General features: G+C 41.1%; 1 protein-coding gene and 1 long non-coding RNA gene across 3 annotated transcripts in view; one reads left to right on the forward strand and one right to left on the reverse strand.

The window, feature by feature from the left end:
• STARD3NL (STARD3 N-terminal like) overlaps positions 1-13,524 on the reverse strand; it is a 54,758-nt gene extending 41,234 nt beyond the window's left edge. The window contains exon 1 of one of the 2 annotated variants that reach the window (XM_006929102.5): positions 13,323-13,524. The gene's annotated coding sequence lies outside the window, so the exon portion shown is untranslated. Of the gene's footprint in view, positions 1-4,623; positions 4,896-13,322 lie in introns of those variants that run through there. The other variant, XM_019825306.3, reaches the window with a different exon arrangement.
• A 165-nt stretch (positions 13,525-13,689) lies between these two features.
• Positions 13,690-18,830, forward strand: part of LOC109497401 — a 121,900-nt gene continuing 116,759 nt past the window's right edge. Inside the window, exons 1-2 of the long non-coding RNA XR_002740436.2 lie at positions 13,690-13,930; positions 16,034-16,158. This is a non-coding gene — a long non-coding RNA (uncharacterized LOC109497401). The remainder of the gene's footprint in view (positions 13,931-16,033; positions 16,159-18,830) is intronic.

The raw sequence follows: 18,830 nt of genomic DNA on the forward strand, positions 1-18,830 counted from the left end.
ATAGAGCTGCACTTATTTGATCATTTGACTTTTGACAAAGATGTCAGAGCAATCCAATGGTGGAAAGAAAGTCTGTGTTCAACAAATGCTGCTGGGACAATCAGACATCAAAACTGAAAAACAAACAAACAAACAAACAAACAAACAAACAAAAACGAACCCTGAACCCTAACACCAGACAAAAATTAAGAATGTGAAGTAGAATATTTTTACAACCTATTTGTAGGCAAAGATTTCTTAGAGAAGACGCACACAAAAAAACCATAATCATTATTAAAAAACTATATTGGCTGTCTTGAGGGGTTCCCACTGGCCAATGTGGGACAACTTGAACATGAAAACAAGTAATGACATTATTAACTTTACAGAAAAATATATCAGATAAAAAAAAAAAAGGAAGAAAAGGGGCAGCTAGGTGGCTTAGTCAGTTAAGCATCCAACTTCAGCTCAGGTCATGATTTCATGGTCCATGAGTTCAAGCCCCACATCGGGCTCTATGCTGACTGCTCAGAGCCTGGAGCCTGCTTGGGATTCTGTGTCTCCCTCTCTCTCTGTCCCTCTCAGCTTGCACTCTGTCTCTCTCTCTCTCTCAAAAATAAACATTAAAAAATTTTTTTAAAAAGGAAGAAAAGATAATAAAATGAGAAAAATCAATAATCTGTAACCCTTAGTTGGAATAACAGAATCATGTCAGAATCTTCAATGAATGCTAAAAATTATTATGAAGCTGTTGAGAAATAGGATCTTCACAGTCTCAAAGTATTATCCCTCAGATTATTTAATAATTCCATTGGGGATAATACACCTTTATAGTGAACAGATCTAGCAGCCACCATCTGTACCGAGTAATGAGGCAGCATCACCAATACTGGAATAAGCAGACATTATATATCTTCTGACATGAAGTAGGAGGAAGTACGTAACACCAATCATCTGTTACGATACACCCTTACCGAAAATGTTTCACCTGATTTCAGTCATAAAGAAACACCCAGACAAACACAGCATTTGGAACGTTCTCCAAGACAGGTACTGTGGACTATTCAAAGAAGTCAATGTGGTTAAAAACAAAATAAAGAACAGAAAAAAAGAAAAGTGCTGTGGATACTCTTCAAACTTAAAAAAAGCATAAAGAGACACAACCATCAAATGCAATGCATGAGCCTAGACTGAAATTGAATTTAAAAAAAAAAAAAAAAAAGGAAGAGAAGTTACAGAAGACAATTGGGGAATTGATTATAGCTTAGTATTCTGGTTATGTAGGAGAATGGCCCTATTCTTAGGAAATGCATGACGAAGTCCTGAGTAGTTAAGTGTCGTGAAGTACACAGCTTAACTTACAAATAGTTCAGAAAAACTAAGGACAGAAAGATGTTTTGTAATAAAGTTGCTCTATTTATCTACCCACCCATCCAGCATCTATAAACATACATATGATACAAATATATTTACATGTAATGTATATACAGTATGCATATGCGTATGTAGCATATAAAGATATTAAAGAGAGCGCAGGCAAATTTTCATTGCAAAAAAATCATTAAATTGACTTTGCTACAGTGGGGGCTACCTTTTTTGAGTACAGAGGACCCAGAATCATCCTAGAAAACGGCTTAAACCAGTTTTTCTATAACGCAGAATGCACTTCGATTTTGTACACATTTGCATAATAATTCTTCTGTACATGACAGTTTGAGACACAGTGACAGACTAAAAGGAAAACCTCTATAAGTGCTCAGGACCCCCAAATCATTTTACCCATTATATAATAACTATCAAATTATCCCCACACAAATGAAAACTGGCTGAAGACTTCTAAAGTGCTTGTGACTGTAGACAGGAGTCACTCTGTCTAAACTTTCAGCCCGTGTCAAATACCTAAGAATGGCCTTTTTGTTGTTGTTGTCACGAGGCCTAAATGAAACAGCGGAGGGTATGCTGAGCGAGAATTCAGGGTCTAAAGTTTGCTTAGGTCTTTAATGAAAATGTGCATAAGATATCACTTTTTTGTAAGCTTTTCCAAGCCAAATCTGTCCTTCATTCGGTTCCACAGATTTGTACCCAAACTGTTCCCAGATACCTCAGGAAAGAATTTTACAAGGCATCATCCACTGAGGCTCAGCCTCGGTGCCGTTTTATTCATGCAGATGATTTCTTTCTTTTTCTTTTCTTTTTTTTTTTTTTAAAGCTTATTTATTTCAGAGAGGGAGAATGAGAGTGAGCGAGCAGGGGAGGGGCAGAGAGGGAGAGAGAGAATCCCAAGCAGGCTCTGCACTGTCAGGGCAGTCTGGCTTGGGGCTTGACCTCAAGAACTGTGAGATCATGACCCGAGCAGAGATGAGGAGTCAGACACTCAAGCAACTGAGCCACCCAGGTGCCCCCGTGCAGCTGGTTTCTTATAGTAACACTGGTACCTACACTTCCACACCACTTCCTTCTGTCCTTTCTCTTCGCTTTAAGAATTTAGAATGTCCAGCTCCATAGTGATATCTCTATATAATGTCCATGGTTTTATTCCAAATATTTATTTTCTGGGTCTCACATTTTCTACTGTTCTTTACTCACTTGGGATATAATGAAAGCTTTCGTCCCATCCTGATAAATCTACTCGCTCTTCGCTGCTACACTTTCTGCCCCAAGCACACACATTCAAGGCTCTCTGTTCAAACCCCGTCATTTCTCACGGCCTTGTCTCATTCAATGATTCCTGCTAATATCAGCAGACCAAAGTAACTGTACATAAACAGGATTTAACCTTTCAACAATATGCTTCAAGACTAAGATTTATTTAGAAATTAATTACCAACGGCTTGGAAAAACTAAAGCAGAAAACAAATATGGTGTTTTTAAGTCAGTCTTCTAATAACACTAATTTATCTCCCAAGCCCACACCTGTTTTTAGAGAAACTTAATTTTTTTTATGTTTATTTATTTTTGAGAGAGAGAGAGAGAGAGAGAGAGAGAGAGAATCCCAAACAGGCTCCATGCAGTCAGCGCAGAGCCCAATGCAGGGCTCAATCTCACAAACCTTGAGATCATGACCTGAGCTGAAATCAAGAGTTGGGTGCTTAATGGACTGAGCCACCAAGACGCCCATAGAAAAATTTAATTCTCTAAGTGATTTTGGCCTGGGTTATGATCTTGTGGTTCATGGGATCAGGCTCCACACAGGATTCTGGGATTCTCTCTCTCTCTCCCTCTCTCTGCCCCTTCCCCCAAATAAATAAAATTTAAAAAAAAAAGAAATATTAGATTTAAAGATGGCTGGATAAATGCATACTGATGTTCTTGTACTTTATGAGACAAACCAAAACATATACCGAGAAACTGAATCTGGATGGGCACTACAAAATTTTAAAATTGTCCTTGATAATTTCTGAAAATTCAAAGTTTGCCAGGAATATAGCACGTCTACTTTATTTACTCCACAAATACGTCTTGAGCACCCAAACCGTGTCAGGCCTTCCTCTGAGCACTGAGCTTATTTTCTAAAGTAAGGGGACAGAAGATAAAAAAGCATTGTAATTTTAAACTGGGAGTGGTCAGGATGACCTCCCTGAGAAGGTGGAGCAAAGACCAGCAGAGAGCAAGGCAGGTAGAGGGAAGGATAAGGGTAACATCCCGAGGTGGGGTGAAGTTGGCCACGTAGGCGTCCAGACAGGTCAATGGCTTTCAGCTTTGCCGGAGCTAAGTAACAGAGCTGGAGACCAACATGAGAGGGTAAGAGAGAAGAAGGGGCAGAGGATCTTACAGGCCACTGTAAAGACTTTGATGAGATAGGAAGACTGGAAAGTTTTCACTAGGCGAGAAACCTGATTCAACTGAAGCTTTAAGAGGCTCTCTAACTGAACCACAGAAGCAGGAAGACCAATTCGCGGGTTATGGCAACGACTCAGGCAAGAGGTGACGCATTGACTTGGGAGACTACAGTGGTAGCAGTGGGAGCTGTAAGAATTGATTGGTTCTAACTACAGAGCCAAAAGCATTTGTTGATGGACTGGATATGGGGCGGGGGAGCGGCAGGGGGGATAAAGGAAGGACGAAAGGAGAACTTTCAGAATTATAGCCTGGGGAAATGGAAGGATGGAGTTGCTATTTGCTGCAATGGAGAAGACAGTCTCCGGGCAACTTTGAGGAAGAACATCAGTTTAGTTTGGACACGTAAAGTATGAGATGCGTATTAATATCCACACTGACAGTGATCATTATTAAAGTAAATAGTAAAGTACGTTAAGTCAGGAGTTCAGAGGAGAGGTCTGAGCTAGATATAGAAATCTGAGAGTTGATAGCATACAGATGGAAGTTAAAACCATGCAAGAGAACAGAAATTTGAATATTCTCCCTTCTTTCCATAAAAGATGGAGAAAAAACAAAGTGCCTTTATTTGTAGAATAGAAAATAATTAAGGGGGGGGGGCCTCTTTAAGTCCACTGGAAGTTCCCATGCTGTTAAATAATAAGCACTGACCACCTACAAAATGTAAAATACCAAGGACATTTAAAAGGATTCAAAGGGCAATGCGAGAATTCCCATGCTCTTAGCAGAATCTCCATCTAGTTGAGGAGACAGATAGATAATAGAAGGGAATGACTGAGGAGAAAGAAAGGAAGGAAATCAATGTACCCTTGACAATAACCATGCCCCTGGGTGGTGCCGGGTCCGGGGGAAGATGAGCCAGCTGGAGACTGTCAAGGACTTGACAACGTATATTTGTTCTTCCACAGATCACAGGTTGGCAAAATGGCAGCATGCCACGGAGTAGCCAGTCTTGTTGGGTAGTTCATGCTGTTACCTCTGCAGGGATTGACACCTTGGTAGCCAGTTATGTCACCAGCACTGGCTGAGTCAGATGGCTGGCATGTTACGGCTACATCTTACCATTGTCCCAAAAAAAACAAAAAATATCTGTCTCAAGTTGGGCTCTGGCGAACAAGAACATTCTTTCACTTGTCTCGTCTTTTTCAGAAACTGCTATCTGGGCCCGAATGAGTGGAACAACATGGGTCTCTACAGCTACCTTCCACAGTCTCTCTCCAAATTCTGATTCTCCTCCAATAGGTCTCTTCTGGTACTCAGATATTACAGCTCTTCTCCCTCTCTCAGCTTCAGCTCTAACTTCTATACTCTAATATTTCTTACACGGCTCCTCTACAAACAGCTTTATTTTAATCTTCTAGGTCACAGAAGCTATACATAATCCCATTTTCCTTCACGAGTCACACGGAGTCATTTCCACAGGTGTTAAGACTGCTTTTTCTGTTTGCTGACTACCCACCATTTTCCAGAACATCTAGCTTTCCTGAAAAATCACAAAAGATCAGTAATAAAATACCTGGTGGTTATTATGGAGTTACCACTATTTTTCCCAATTTGGACTTCATTAGTACTGTCAACCATCAGTATATGGTAATTCAGAGAACCATGCTGCTCCTAAGTGCCTCACATTCTCATGAATATTTCAAGCTTCCTCTTAGAGATGCGCCTCCAGCTTTAGCAACGATGGCGTCAACAGTCACATTACTATCTAGACAGATGACATCTGCTGCAGATGAAGATGTGACCGCCAGTCAACCTGTGAGCCGGACCTGGCCAGTCGGAGGCTCGCCGCCCCCTTCCCCAGCCTTGGCATATGTACTCTGCTTGCCTTCCCTTCTCCCAGAAGCTGCTCCTAAGATACAGCCTTGAAACAGAAACGTGGTGCCGAGGCTATCTGGACTGGGTATATGACTGACTGAACTCACTCAGGGCCTCTACATCAACTTTGCAGACCCTGGAGGGCGGGTGAGAGAAGCCACTGTCTTGCAGGTGCTCAAGACAGCCTTGTAAGTAAGCTCCTTTGCTCCTGAAAACGCCACTACAATGTGAAGTGGTCTGCCTCTTTCTTCTTTCTTTACTCTCTCCCTGCCTTACACATACAGGGGCCAGTTTCAGATTACACCCAGGAAGCTCCTGAGGAAGTCGTGAACCAACAAAGTCCCTCAATTAAGAAACTTGAAATATTTAGCAATGTATTGGAAGGAAGACCTCTCTGCACCAGTACTTACTGCAAGCAGTATTCAAATAGAAGCTTTCAGTTCTCAGGACAGAACTATGGTCTTATTGATCTAGATGTGAAAATCAGTACCATCCCAAGGCAGGGAGTTCACTGATCTGCCAGGAGTCACAGGAAAGTGGCTACAAGAGTTCACTTCTTTTTTCTTTTAAAAAAAATTTTTTAATGTTTATTTTTGAGAGAGACAAAGCGTGAACGGGGCGAGGGGGGGGGTGCAGACAGAGAGGGAGACATGGAATCTGAAGCAGGTTCCAGGCTCTGAGCTGTCAGCACAGAGCCAGACGCGGGGCTTGAACCCACAAACCATGAGCTCATGACCTGAGCCGAAGCTGGATGCTTAACCAACTGAGCCACCCAGGCGTCCCAAGAGTTCACTTCTTTTAGCGACTACCTGTCTTCATCTCAATGACTAGAACTAAGAATGTGTTCATGGCACATTCTCCATAGGCCTCCCCAAACTTATATTCTCTATACAGGAAGACAGAAGCTAAACTCAAGTAGCCAGCTGATGAGGAGACAGCAAAGCTAAGGTGGCTATCCAGGGGCGAACTGCATTTCTCTTCATTCAAAAGCACAAGACTCCTTCAATGCAAGAGGAGAGAGAAGGGTTCCCACAAGTGTCCCATCCTGTACTCACTGCTCCTGCAGGGGCTCCATAGCTGGCAAAAGTGGCGCACTAAGCGTAATGCCAGGGGGGATAAAACATCAACTGCCCCTGGAGGTATCCAAGGCCAATTTCCTAATTCACAAACCAGAGCAAGCCAGTAAGAGGAAGTGCCATTCACATCTTCACCCAACAGGCAAAAGTTACATGTTATCGCCTACACTTGTTTTTGTTTGTTTTTATAATCAGACATATTTCTTATTCTGTCCAGAAAATTTATTTTTTGCTGAGAAAATCCTGATTATAAAAATGAACATTTTTATTTTTTATTATTTTTTTATTTTTTAAGTTTTTTAAATTTTTAAATTTTTTATTATTTTTTAAAGTTTATTTATGTATTTTGAGAGACAGAGTGAGAGCATGTGCATGTGAGCAGGTAAGATGTCAGCACAGAGCCTGATGTGGGACTCAATCTCAGGAACTGTGAGATCATGACCTGAGCCAAAATCAAGAGATGGACACTTAACTGACTGAGCCACCCAGACGCCCCCTTATTTCTTATTTGGAAGTCCTTGCTAGTGGTATGGCTTTGGACAAGTCACTTAATTTCTCCAAATTTCAGTTTCCTTATTTGTGTTAAGTAACATTACTATTAGTAAGTTCCCTTTTTTTTTTTTTGCTTCAAATTTTTATTTTATTTAAATTCTAGTTATTACACATATAGTATAATATTGGTTTCATGGGTAGAATTCAGTGATTCATCACTTACATACAATACCTAATGCTCATCATTAAGTGCCCTCCTTAATACCCTTCACCCATTTAGACCATCCCCCATCAACCCTCAATTTGCTCTCTATAGTCTCTTCTGGTTTGCTTCCTTCCCTGATTTTTCCTTCCCATATGTTCATCTGTTTTGTTTCTTAAATTCCACACATGAGTGAAATCATAAGGCATTTGTCTTTCTCTGATTTATTCTGCTTAGCATAATACTCTCTAGCTCCACGCACGTCATTACCAATGGCAAGATTTCATTCTTTTCAATGGCTGAGTAATATTCCATTGTATATATATATATATACCACATCTTTATCCATTCATCAGTCGACAGACATTTGGGCTCTTTCTCCTATACTTTGATATACAAAGATGGCACACAGTTCCTAAAATAATTATTAATCTTTATCACGGATGAAGGTCTGCTTGGTGCACATGGTATATAAAGAAAGTCAATGGCAAAATTTTGATGCCTGGATTAAAAAAAAAAAAACAAAACAGTAGTACCCTTTTCTTTTTTCATCAGACTTCTTAGGTGGTCACATAGGAAATTCAAGATATTAGCATGTCAGACTCACCTGTGCTTCAGAAAACAAAACATACACACATACACACACACACACACACACACACACACACACACACACACACCACTAATTTATAAGACTCAATGCAACCACAGGCTAATACAGCCAGAAAACAGAATCACAACCTCATAATAAGAATGGGCTCAGAGTGTGTTACAGAGGCAGAGGATATCACCAAAGTAGTGGGATCTCCATAAGCTCACAAGGTTTGAAAAGCTCAAAAAAGGTTTGAAACCAGCTCTATTATTTCCTCTCAAATAATTTAGTAAGAGACAAGCAATTACAAAGTCAAAAAGAAAATTACAAGAAAGGCTTAAACATACATATATTGATGTGTAACATACACTAACTGTAAATATTTCAAAAATGTCTCAGGTAGGAAAAATGAACCAATAATAACCCATAAGATCTTATGTACAGCATTATTATGAAGACAATATGTTAAATTTGATTCTGCTGTGAGCTCCATTTTCCAAACTGATTGATGACCATGTCATTCCCCTAATATCTCTTATTGGACTTTTCCACGGTTTTCCCAATCATCACTCATTCACATTACTCTAGTAATTCAGACTCGCTCATCTACAAAACATCCTCCATGCTGGTTTCATGCTAGATTTTTAAAAACGAAAACCTGAATGAACCATTTCATCCCTCTATTCAAAACTCCTTTTCTCTCATACCCAGGGCTCTAGCCATACAGACCTATTTTAAGTTCCCTGGACAGGAGGAGGTTTCACCATCTATGCCTTTTCCTTCATGCTCCCTCTTCCTGGAGAGCCTTTTCTTCCAAGCACTTCAACAACAGCAATAATAAGCCTATTCATTGTTCAAGGAAGCTTAAGTACCACTTCCTCAAAGAAACCTTCTGAATCCAATTGGATAACATACATGCCACATATCTTTAATGGCACCTCAAATCTTTCATATACATTTCACATATTGGTTACATGTCTTTTTCTCAGTACTATACCAAAAGCTCCCAGAAGACCTGTCTATATTCTTCGCAGGCAGGGAAATGCCTGGCCACATGTTAGGCATTAGATTTGTTTGCTCAATTCATGAATTACAAATATCATCATATAAAAGTATGGGATCTGGGTATTTGTTAACCAAAATGAAGCAAGTCTACACACGTCTGGAGTTTCAATATATGATATTGAATGAGCCAAGAATATTCCATCTTTAATGAACTATAACTGACAAAACAATTAATCAAAATGCCCCACATTAATTAATTTGGTCATCTCTTTTTCCAATGTATTTTGAATGCTATTTACTGAAATCATTCCAAAACTCTGCTCCAAAGCTCCAAGTGGCTGCCAGGATTTCTGATGCCGGGCATCAGAACCCAGGACATGTGGCTGTTGCAAATCAGGAGTACAAACCAGGCTTCTCAGCCCAGCACCACAGGTGCCCCAGGCTGGCCTCTCTGGCCCTTTCTCATCTTAATATTAACAAGTGGAGTTGCTTTTACTTTTTCCAACACCACAAACACAGAGAATGATTTTCTGGGGGGACAGTGTGCCTTAAATATTCACAACCCAAAGATCTGAGTACCTCTCACAGGATCTCTTGGTAAGTCAGACCCTTAACTGAAACAGGAAAGAAGTTCTGTTGAAGCAGAGCCAAGAAAAGCAGAATGGTGCTTCTCTCAAAGATGAAATCGTAAACGTGTAAACAAAACCAAAGGTCTCTACAATCTACAAAAAACTGCATGTGTAACATGAATTGATAAGTGTCTTTTAAGCTCAAAGAAATATATATTTAACACCCATGTATAAAAGAATGTATTACCAAAGATACCAGGATTGGTAAACTATCAGAGAAATACTCCCAGAGGGGCTGGGAAAGAGGTTTCCATTAAAGACACAGGAAATATCTCGTTAAATAAGCAGCACAGACGGACACAGAGGGCAGAGTTTTGGCTGGATCTGTCCATCTAGAAGGCATTCCAGGCAGAGCACGAGCAAAGACACCAAAGTTGGAAAGGCCAGGAGTCCAGTTGGGGCAGTGGGCTCATGGTGGAAGGGTGGCACTACAGTCTGAGGCCAAGTCATGACAGCCCAGATCTCCAGAACATGGACATCAGTGGCACCAACAATCTTGAAGGATGGAGATACTCGGTCAAAATACCCAGCAAATGGCTTAAAGAGCAAAACCTCTCTTTTGCCTAAATTTAAGTAGTTTCCACATGTAAGAAAGAAGGCAATTCCATTAACATAATTCTAATTTGACTGATGAAAGGCAATCTCTATTGAGCTAGAGGAGAGCTAAAAAGCCACAAGAATGTGAACTTAACTATTTGCGAGTTTACTATTATTCACCTACCATATCCCAATCATAACTGAGAAGCAAAGCCTGGAAATAAATAATGGGTATTTTTTAAACTGTAGGAACATTTTTGAACCATAGAATTCACAAACTGATTCTTCCTTATTTTTACAAATGATAATTACCAAGAAAGAGAAGTTATATCCCTGAGCTAACCCAAGGGCTTCCTCCATTCTAGGAAGAAACTCCACTTGCTAACAGAAACTATGAGGCAGCCACTCTAGGCAATGTTCCCATACTGTTAAACACAACATTAAAGCTGGGAAACCAGTAACAAGCTTTAAGTTCCCTTTCAGAGACAGGTGAAATTAAACCTTAAATTTTAAAGTCATTTTGAAACCACTGTCTTTCTCCTAACTAAAAGCAAAGATTTGTCCAGCGAGTTTGCACCTGCTCGCCGCTGAGAAAAGGGAAAGAAAACAATGGATTATTTTATCCTAAGGAGCATTACTACCTTGTACGAGTTTTGGACAATAAGCCCGTCATGTTGAAATATTGTATTTTCATATATGCAGAAATCTTATGTAGTATAACAGAAAAACAATTAGGCTGCGAATCAGGAAGGTGAGAGAATTTGGTGGCAGTTAAGTCTTGAAAATCACTGAACATCTATGGCCCTCCACAGGCCCACCTCTAAACTGAGAGGGTTGAATCATGACCTCTGAAATGCCATTTCAAAAAATTTAATTTCAGATAGTGGAGATGTATAGCTGCTGCTTCATATCCAGGGAAGCAGTGAGGCGGAGTGGCACGGAAGAGGCTCTGTGGGCAGGCCTACTGGAGTGCCCAAATCTACGCTCACTCAGTACTAGCTGGATGGCCTTCAGTGCACACTTCCTTTTTGCTCAAGAAGGGATAATATTTACCTCTGCAATATGCTGGAAGGGTTAGAATGTACGTAATGCACCTGGCACATTATAGGCACTAAATAAAGGTGGACGTTAAGTCCCTGGCCAGTGATGAAAGTCCTGATGGCAAACGGTAATCCACTTGACAACACAGTTTCCTAAAACTCAGCATGGAGAATGGCAGGGATTGAGTGCCAGTCCTTTGCAAAAGGTGAGCACATAAATACTGGAGGACTCATAGGAAGGAAGGATAAAAGCAGGGAGCTGATGATAAGCAGCAGAGGCTTAGAGTCCTGCACGTCATAATGACAACCAGGAACACAACAGCATGGGATACAGGGAAGAGGACAGATTTTCAGCGAGAGAGAGGACTACTGGTGAAACAACACAAAACAAAACAAACCATAATGAATTACTGCAATGACTTCATAACCGAAATAAAGCAGAGAGCTGGCTACAGTCTATGAGTCTCACTAAATAGCAGGTCTTGGCAATACACAAGCCCTATTTCCTTTGCCTGTCTGCAATCCTTACTCAGGGTTCAGATGATCGTGCCCGTGGCTCCTGCCCACCTCATTTGCCCCACCCCACCTCACTGTCTCCTAGGTTTACTGCACTCCACACGGCTCCTCTTCTACCCCTGTAACATGCTAAGCCCATTTTTCCTTTAGTTCCTTTGCCCTGTTATGTCTGCCTGGAAACGTCCACCAGATCTTCCCATGCCACCTCATTCCACACACTCAGGTCTCGCCAAACTGTCAATTCCTCAAGGAAGTCTTCTGCGTCCACCATATCTAAATTTCCCTCCACCCCCCCACATCCCAGTCATACCCTACCCCCTTATCTTGCAGTATTTTTCCTGGCATTTATCATTATCTAGAATTGCCATTTTTGTTTACATGTTTATCGTTTCTCCACCAAAATGGAAGGCCCGCGAGGGCAGGAAGCTGACCTAAATTCTTCAGCACTCAATCCCCCAACACCTTAAACCAAAATGTGGCACAGAGATGATGTAGGATCAGATGTATTCATCTGATGAACTTGTTCAAAGAATAAACTCCGATGATTAAAACTGCATCCTTCTGTGAACATAAGGAAAAGTCCATTTTTATGAAAATACAAAATATATATGTATGCATATGTTGTACAGTACACTTTTTCACTTTACGAGCATGAATCCATACATAAAGCAAAGGTACTGTAAGTTTTGTTTTTCGAGATCCTGCTTTTAGAAAGAGAGGGTGGATGAGTAGATGGTATATAGATGGGAATTATCTTTCAGAACCCTTCTCAACAATGATTGTGAGGTAAACAAACCGAACTAATTCCAGTATATTTGAGATCAGACCCGTTACTTTGTTACCTTGCTAAACTTATCCCAACTACTACTGAGTCAAGTGATGAATTCAGTGATTCCATCTGTGAAACAGAAGACAAATGACATGGTGAATAACTGGTGCAGTAACGGGATGGTAAAGGAAAAGTTCCACAATGTTAACCCGTATTTGGACGAAAAGGGGGGGGGGGGATCTTTCTAGAAAATCCTAAACAAAAATAAGCATGCTGCTGAGATTTCAAAATATGGCCGGATACCATGAGTGGGCAAAGCAGTGAAATGAAACTGTGGCTAGAACACTCATAACTTGCGCTTTTTCCATTTTGTTCTGCTTGAAACACAGATTTTTTTTTTTTTTAATGAATAAAAGAGGTCAATGATCGACCTTGTCTGTATAACCCACGCATCACCCCAGTCACCATTCTTGGTGACTCTGGAGGGCCCATGGCGCCAGCACGGGGCGGGACCCCACCAAGGGCTCCTCGGGGTCCGCAGGGTGAAGGAATGGAGACGCACAACCTGTATCCATCCCCCCGAATCCCAGCCCAAGCAGTGGAACGAGGTGGGGCTCGGCATTCTGCAACTTCACTTTTGCATCCTTTATAAACACAGCCCGCCTAGCCCCTCCTCCTCCCCGGAGGACCGCACAGCGCTCAGCAAACACCCGAACGCCCGGGCTCTGGCCTCCGTTCACGGGTCTCCCCTGAGCCCCGGGCAAGTCATCTGATCCCGGGTGACTCAGTTTTCCAATCTGTCAAATAGGGTGACGAGAAATCCAGCCTACCTCATCGGGTGGTTTCGGGCCGGCAGCCCCAGGCTGGCCCGGGGACAGCGGTTCCGCGGTTGAGCCCGCGGAAGCCCTAGCGGGCGGAGGGGCGGGGCTTGGCGGGGCGGGGACGAGGGACCAAGCCCAGCAGGCGACGCGCAGCCCACCGCCCGCAGCCAGCAGCCCCCGGACCTCCTCTGGTACCGGGCCCGTGACGTCAACACGCTGACGTCGACGCACAGAAGCCCATCTCGCCCGAGGGACCAAAGACTGGGCTGGGAACCGCCTGCCTCCCTTAACAGAGCCAGCGATTGGTGAATGGGTCTATCGATCATTTGCCGCCCAGTAAGCAACGCCGGAAGGCGGGAGAGGGCGGGCTCGCCTCGCCCGTGTAGAGGGTGGGAATCTGAAATTCGGTCTCTGAGAGCTGCGGGCTGGTTGGACTTGCGCGATTGTTGTCCCTTGCCGTTTTATTAAGAGGCTGCTCTCCCGTTATTGGCGATTCTGCTTCTTCCGCTTTCCTCCAGTCTCTTGGTGGGGATTTAGGTTCCGGCTCGTGGAAAATAGTCGTGGCCTGGATTTCAGGGCCCCTGGCACCTCGCACTGAGCTCTCCAGGAATTAAAAAGTAGGACCTTACATTGCTCTGTTCAACCATCACCTCCACCCTGAATTCTCAGGTCCCCAGACCTATTTAGGAGACCTTTCCTCTGTGCCCCTGTCGCATATCTAACACTTGGATCTTAATAGTAGTCACATTTAATTATATTTGTATATTTGGCCAGGAGACTGAGCATCTTTTAATTATTGTTATTTTTCAAATTACTTTTAAGTTTAAATTGAACTTTTTACCAATAGATGCTACAGTTATAACGTTCAAATATTTAAAGATGTAGAAGGCTACAGAGTGAAAATTCTTCCACTACTAGTTCCTCGGGCACTCAGTTCACCTATTGGAGGCAACCAGTGTTACTCGTTGAATATTCTTCCAGAGACATTCTAAGTGCTATTATTAATTTTAAGTTACACAGAATAATAAATGGAAACATTACAAATTAGAATAAAATCCTTTTCAGGCATTAATTACAAACCCAGTCCCTATAGGATGACCCCTAGTTCCTATGCATTTTGTGTAGGTATTTTTTTCCAATCAACATTCTTTTAAACTATTGCACGTTAGTCCTCAGAACCAATAGTCCAGAACCAATAGAAGCAGTTTATGACTTCCTTACCCTTCGATATGTAATTCCTTTCTTTTCGTTTTTCTATCAGAAGCATCGCTACCTTCAACATAAGTCGAACCTATACCCAAGCATTTTCTAGGGTAGAAATACCAGCAAGTGAATTGGATAGAGAATGCACACTTTAAATCTTCATAGTAGATTCCCTTCATTTGTCCTTTCAAGTAGCTGTTACAACTTACAGTCCTACCGGTAATATATGAGCAACTCTTTCCCTGCATCCTTGCTAAAATTAAAAAAAAAAAAAAAAAAGATTAAAAAAATTTTCCGAATTGATGAGTATAAGAAAAATTTTGAAGGATGACACGTGTGCAAAAGAAGTGCAGTCATCATGTGTCCGTGTCTTGGTAACAAAGTGAATGAACTTCTGTAACCATTCCCTAGCCTAAGATTTTAAAAGTTCACCAGGAACATAGACTCTCTCCTCATCCTCGTCTTGGTCATTGCTCTCCTGCACACAAATCGCCACGATTCTGAATTTTACCACCAAAATTAGTTTTGCCTGCCTGAACACTTGTAAATGGACAAAGATAGTGTGTACTCTCATGTGGCCCTTTTTGCTCAGTGATACATTTGTAACATTGATCCATATTCAAGAATGTAGTAGTTTATTTTTTGTGTATACTTCCAAGATGTCTCCATTTATTCTGATACTGCTTGATGTTAGGTGTTTGCACATAGTTACACGTTTGGTTTGGGTATATCCCTAGGAGTAATCTTACTATGGCACTGGATGTGCGTATGTCCACTGTTGGTGGACATTGCCAAATAGTTTTTTGGTTTGCCAGTTTACAACCCACTGGCAGAGAATGAAAATCCCTGTTGCTCTTCATCTTTGCCAACACTTGATATTCTCAGTTTTCTTTTCTGCTCATCCTTTTTTCTTTGTTTTTTGTTGTTGTTGTTTTCAATTTTATTGAGGCAAACTGAATATACAAAAGGTTGCATCTATACGTCCCCTTGCCTTTGTTGTTGTTCTAGCTCAGAGCACATAGCGTGAGATCTACCTTCTCAACAGGTTTTTTTTTATTAAAAGTTTTTAAATGTCTATTTTATTTTTGAGAGAGAGAAAGACAGAGTGTGAACAGGAGAGGAGCAGAGAGAGAGGGAAACATGGAATCTGAAGCAGGTTCCAGGTTCTGAGCTGTCAGCACAGAGCCCAACGTGGGGCTCGAACCCTCAAACCGTGAGATCATGACATGAGCCAAAGTCAGACACTTAACCGACTGAGCCACCCAGGCGCCCCGCTTCTCAACAAGTTTTTAAGTGTACAGCACCTTGTTGTTAACTGTAGGCTCTATGTCATACAGGAGAGCTCTAGAATTTATTCATCTTGTATATAACCATAACTGTATAACCATTACAAAATTCCCCACTTTCTCCTGGCAACCACCATTCTAATCTCTGCATCTATGAGTTTGACTATTCTAGATTCTTCATATAAGTGGAATCATGCAGCATTTGTTCTTCTGTGACTGACTTATTTCCAGGCATAATGTTTTCCGTGGCAATGCGATGTCTTCTGTTCCTCACACAAAACTTCATGAAAGACCCAAGCTGGTCTGGTCTTCAGTGTCTGCCCTGAGGGTAATCATCATGAGGGGACCACAAGCAGGTAAGAGGTGCTACAGTGACTGTGGGTCACCTTTTGTTCCTTTCTTTGTGCATCCCTACTCAGACCTTACTTCAGATGTCCCCAGACCTGGAACCTGAACCCAAAAACTTCTCTGCCCCCTCCAGGTTCAGGCTCTGGGGATCCATGTTTGCCTAGATGGCCAGGATACGTTTTGGCCCTGGATTTTGTATTCCAGAAATCCCTAGGAATGGTCTGGGCAAGACAGATGCTATACAGAAAAAGTGATGCTTGAACTAAGTAAAACAGTGTCAGAGGAAGATGTCTCTGATTGTGCGACTAGTCTATCCCATGCCTTTTAAGCAATTAGAACTAGATAATGCGATCATTTGTTACCCAATTAAATTTGGAAGGCCAGAAATGCATGGATTAGCACTTTTGCTTTTGCTTCAAAGCAGTTGTTACTTAGATAAAAGGACACTTAAAATGAAAAATAAGTTCTGATACAAAAGAAGAGGTATAGATAATATTCGCTTCTATTTTTTAAACACTTGAAAAATGAGTCCATCCATGATGTCACACAGTGTAGGATTTCCTTCTTTTTTCAAGGCTGAATAACATTCTCCCAACAAAGGAAAGCCCTGGATCAGATGGCTTCACTGGTGAATTCTATCAAACATTTAAAGGCTTAGCACTAATCCTTCTCAAACTTTTCTGAAAACTTAAAGAGAAGCAGTAGTTTGCTTGGTACAAGGCCTCATCGTACAAGGCCCACATTACACTGCTCCCAAAACCACAAAACACACTACAAGATAAGAAAATTGAAGGTCCATATTTCTGATGAACATGGATGCAAAAATCTGTAAAAACAAAAAAACCTAGATGCAAAAATTTGTGACAAAAGTTCTAGCAATCAGAATTCAACGGCATATTAAAAGGATCATATACTGTGATCAAATAGAATTTATTCCTGGGATGCCAGAATGCAAATCAATAAACATGATATACCACATTAACAGAATGAAGCATAAAAATCATATGATTATCTCAGTAAATGCAGAAAATGTACTTGATAAAATTCAACATCACTTCATGTTAAAAACTCTCAAATCAGGTATAGAAAGAATGTACCTCAATGTAATGAAGTCCCTATATGACAAGCCCACAGCTAACCTCATGCTGAGTGGTAAAAAACTAAAAACTTTCCACTAAGATCAGGAACAAGACAGAGGGGCCCTTTCTCACCACTTCTGTTCAACTTAATACTGGAAGTCCTAGCCAGAACAGTTAGACAAGACAAAGAAATAAAAGGCATCCAAACTTGAAAAGAAGTAAATTGTCTCTGTTTGCGGATTATATGAACCGTATATATAAAACCCTAATGATTACACACACATATGCACGTAGGCACACACACACACACACACACACACACACACACACACACACACCTGTTAGAATGAATAAGTGAATCCAGAAAAGTTGCAGGATATAAAATCAACATGCAAAAATCAGTTGCATTTCCATACACTAACGGTGAACTACTCAAAAAGGAAATTAGGAAAATGTTCTCAGTTACATTAGCATCAAAACCAAAATATGTCAGAGGTGAATAATTTGTACACCAAAAACGATAATACACTGATAAAACAAATTAAAGGAAATATAGAGAAGTGGAAAACACCTTGCGTTCATGGATTGGAAGCGTTAATATCATTAAAATGTCCATACTACCAACGCAATCTGCTATTCAGTGCTATTCCCATCAAAATTCCAAGGGCATTTTATGCAGAAATGGAAAAAGAGTCCTAAAATTTATGTGGAAGAGCAAAAGACCCAGAATAGCCAATGCAAAGAACAAAGCTGGAGGCATCACACTTCCTGATTTCAAAATATATTACAAAGCAGCCATAGTTGAAATAGTATGATACTGGCATAAAAACAGACTCAGACTAATAGAGCATAATAGAGAGCCTGGAAATAAACCCACATGTATATAGGGAACTAATCTTCAACAATGGTGTCAAGAATACAGAATGGGAAAAAGGTCATCTCTTCAACCAATGGGGTTGAGAAAACTAGATATCCACATGTAAAATATGAAAATAACCCCCTACCTTACAGCATACACAAAAACCAACCCAAAATGGATTAAAGCTTTAAACATAAGACCTAAAACTGTAAAAATTCTGGAGGAAAATGGTAAAAATTCCATGATGTTAGTGTTGGCAATAATTTCATGAATATATGGATATGGCATCAAAAGCACAGGAAACAAAAGCAAAAGAAGATGAGTGGGACTACATCAGACTAAAGCTTCCTTCAGTAAAGGGAGAAAGCAAAATGGAAAGGCAACCTAAAAACTGAGGAAAATATTTGCACACCACATGTCTGATAAGATATTAATTCCCCCCACTTCCTAAAATATATATAAGGAACTTGTAAAAATATTTAACAAAGAAAACAAGAACAAACACAAATAGCCCCATTTAAAAATAGGCAAAGGACTTGAGGGGCGCCTGGGTGGCTCAGTCGGTTGAGCGTCCGACTTCGGCTCAGGTCACGATCTTGCGGTCCGTGAGTTCGAGCCCCGCGTCAGGCTCTGGGCTGATGGCCCAGAGCCTGGAGCCTGCTTCCGATTCTGTGTCTCCCTCTCTCTCTGCCCCAACCCCGTTCATGCTCTGTCTCTCTCTGTCTCAAAAATAAAATTTAAA

The sequence above is a fragment of the Felis catus genome, chromosome A2, assembly GCF_018350175.1.
Source record: "Felis catus isolate Fca126 chromosome A2, F.catus_Fca126_mat1.0, whole genome shotgun sequence".
NCBI lineage: Eukaryota > Metazoa > Chordata > Mammalia > Carnivora > Felidae > Felis > Felis catus.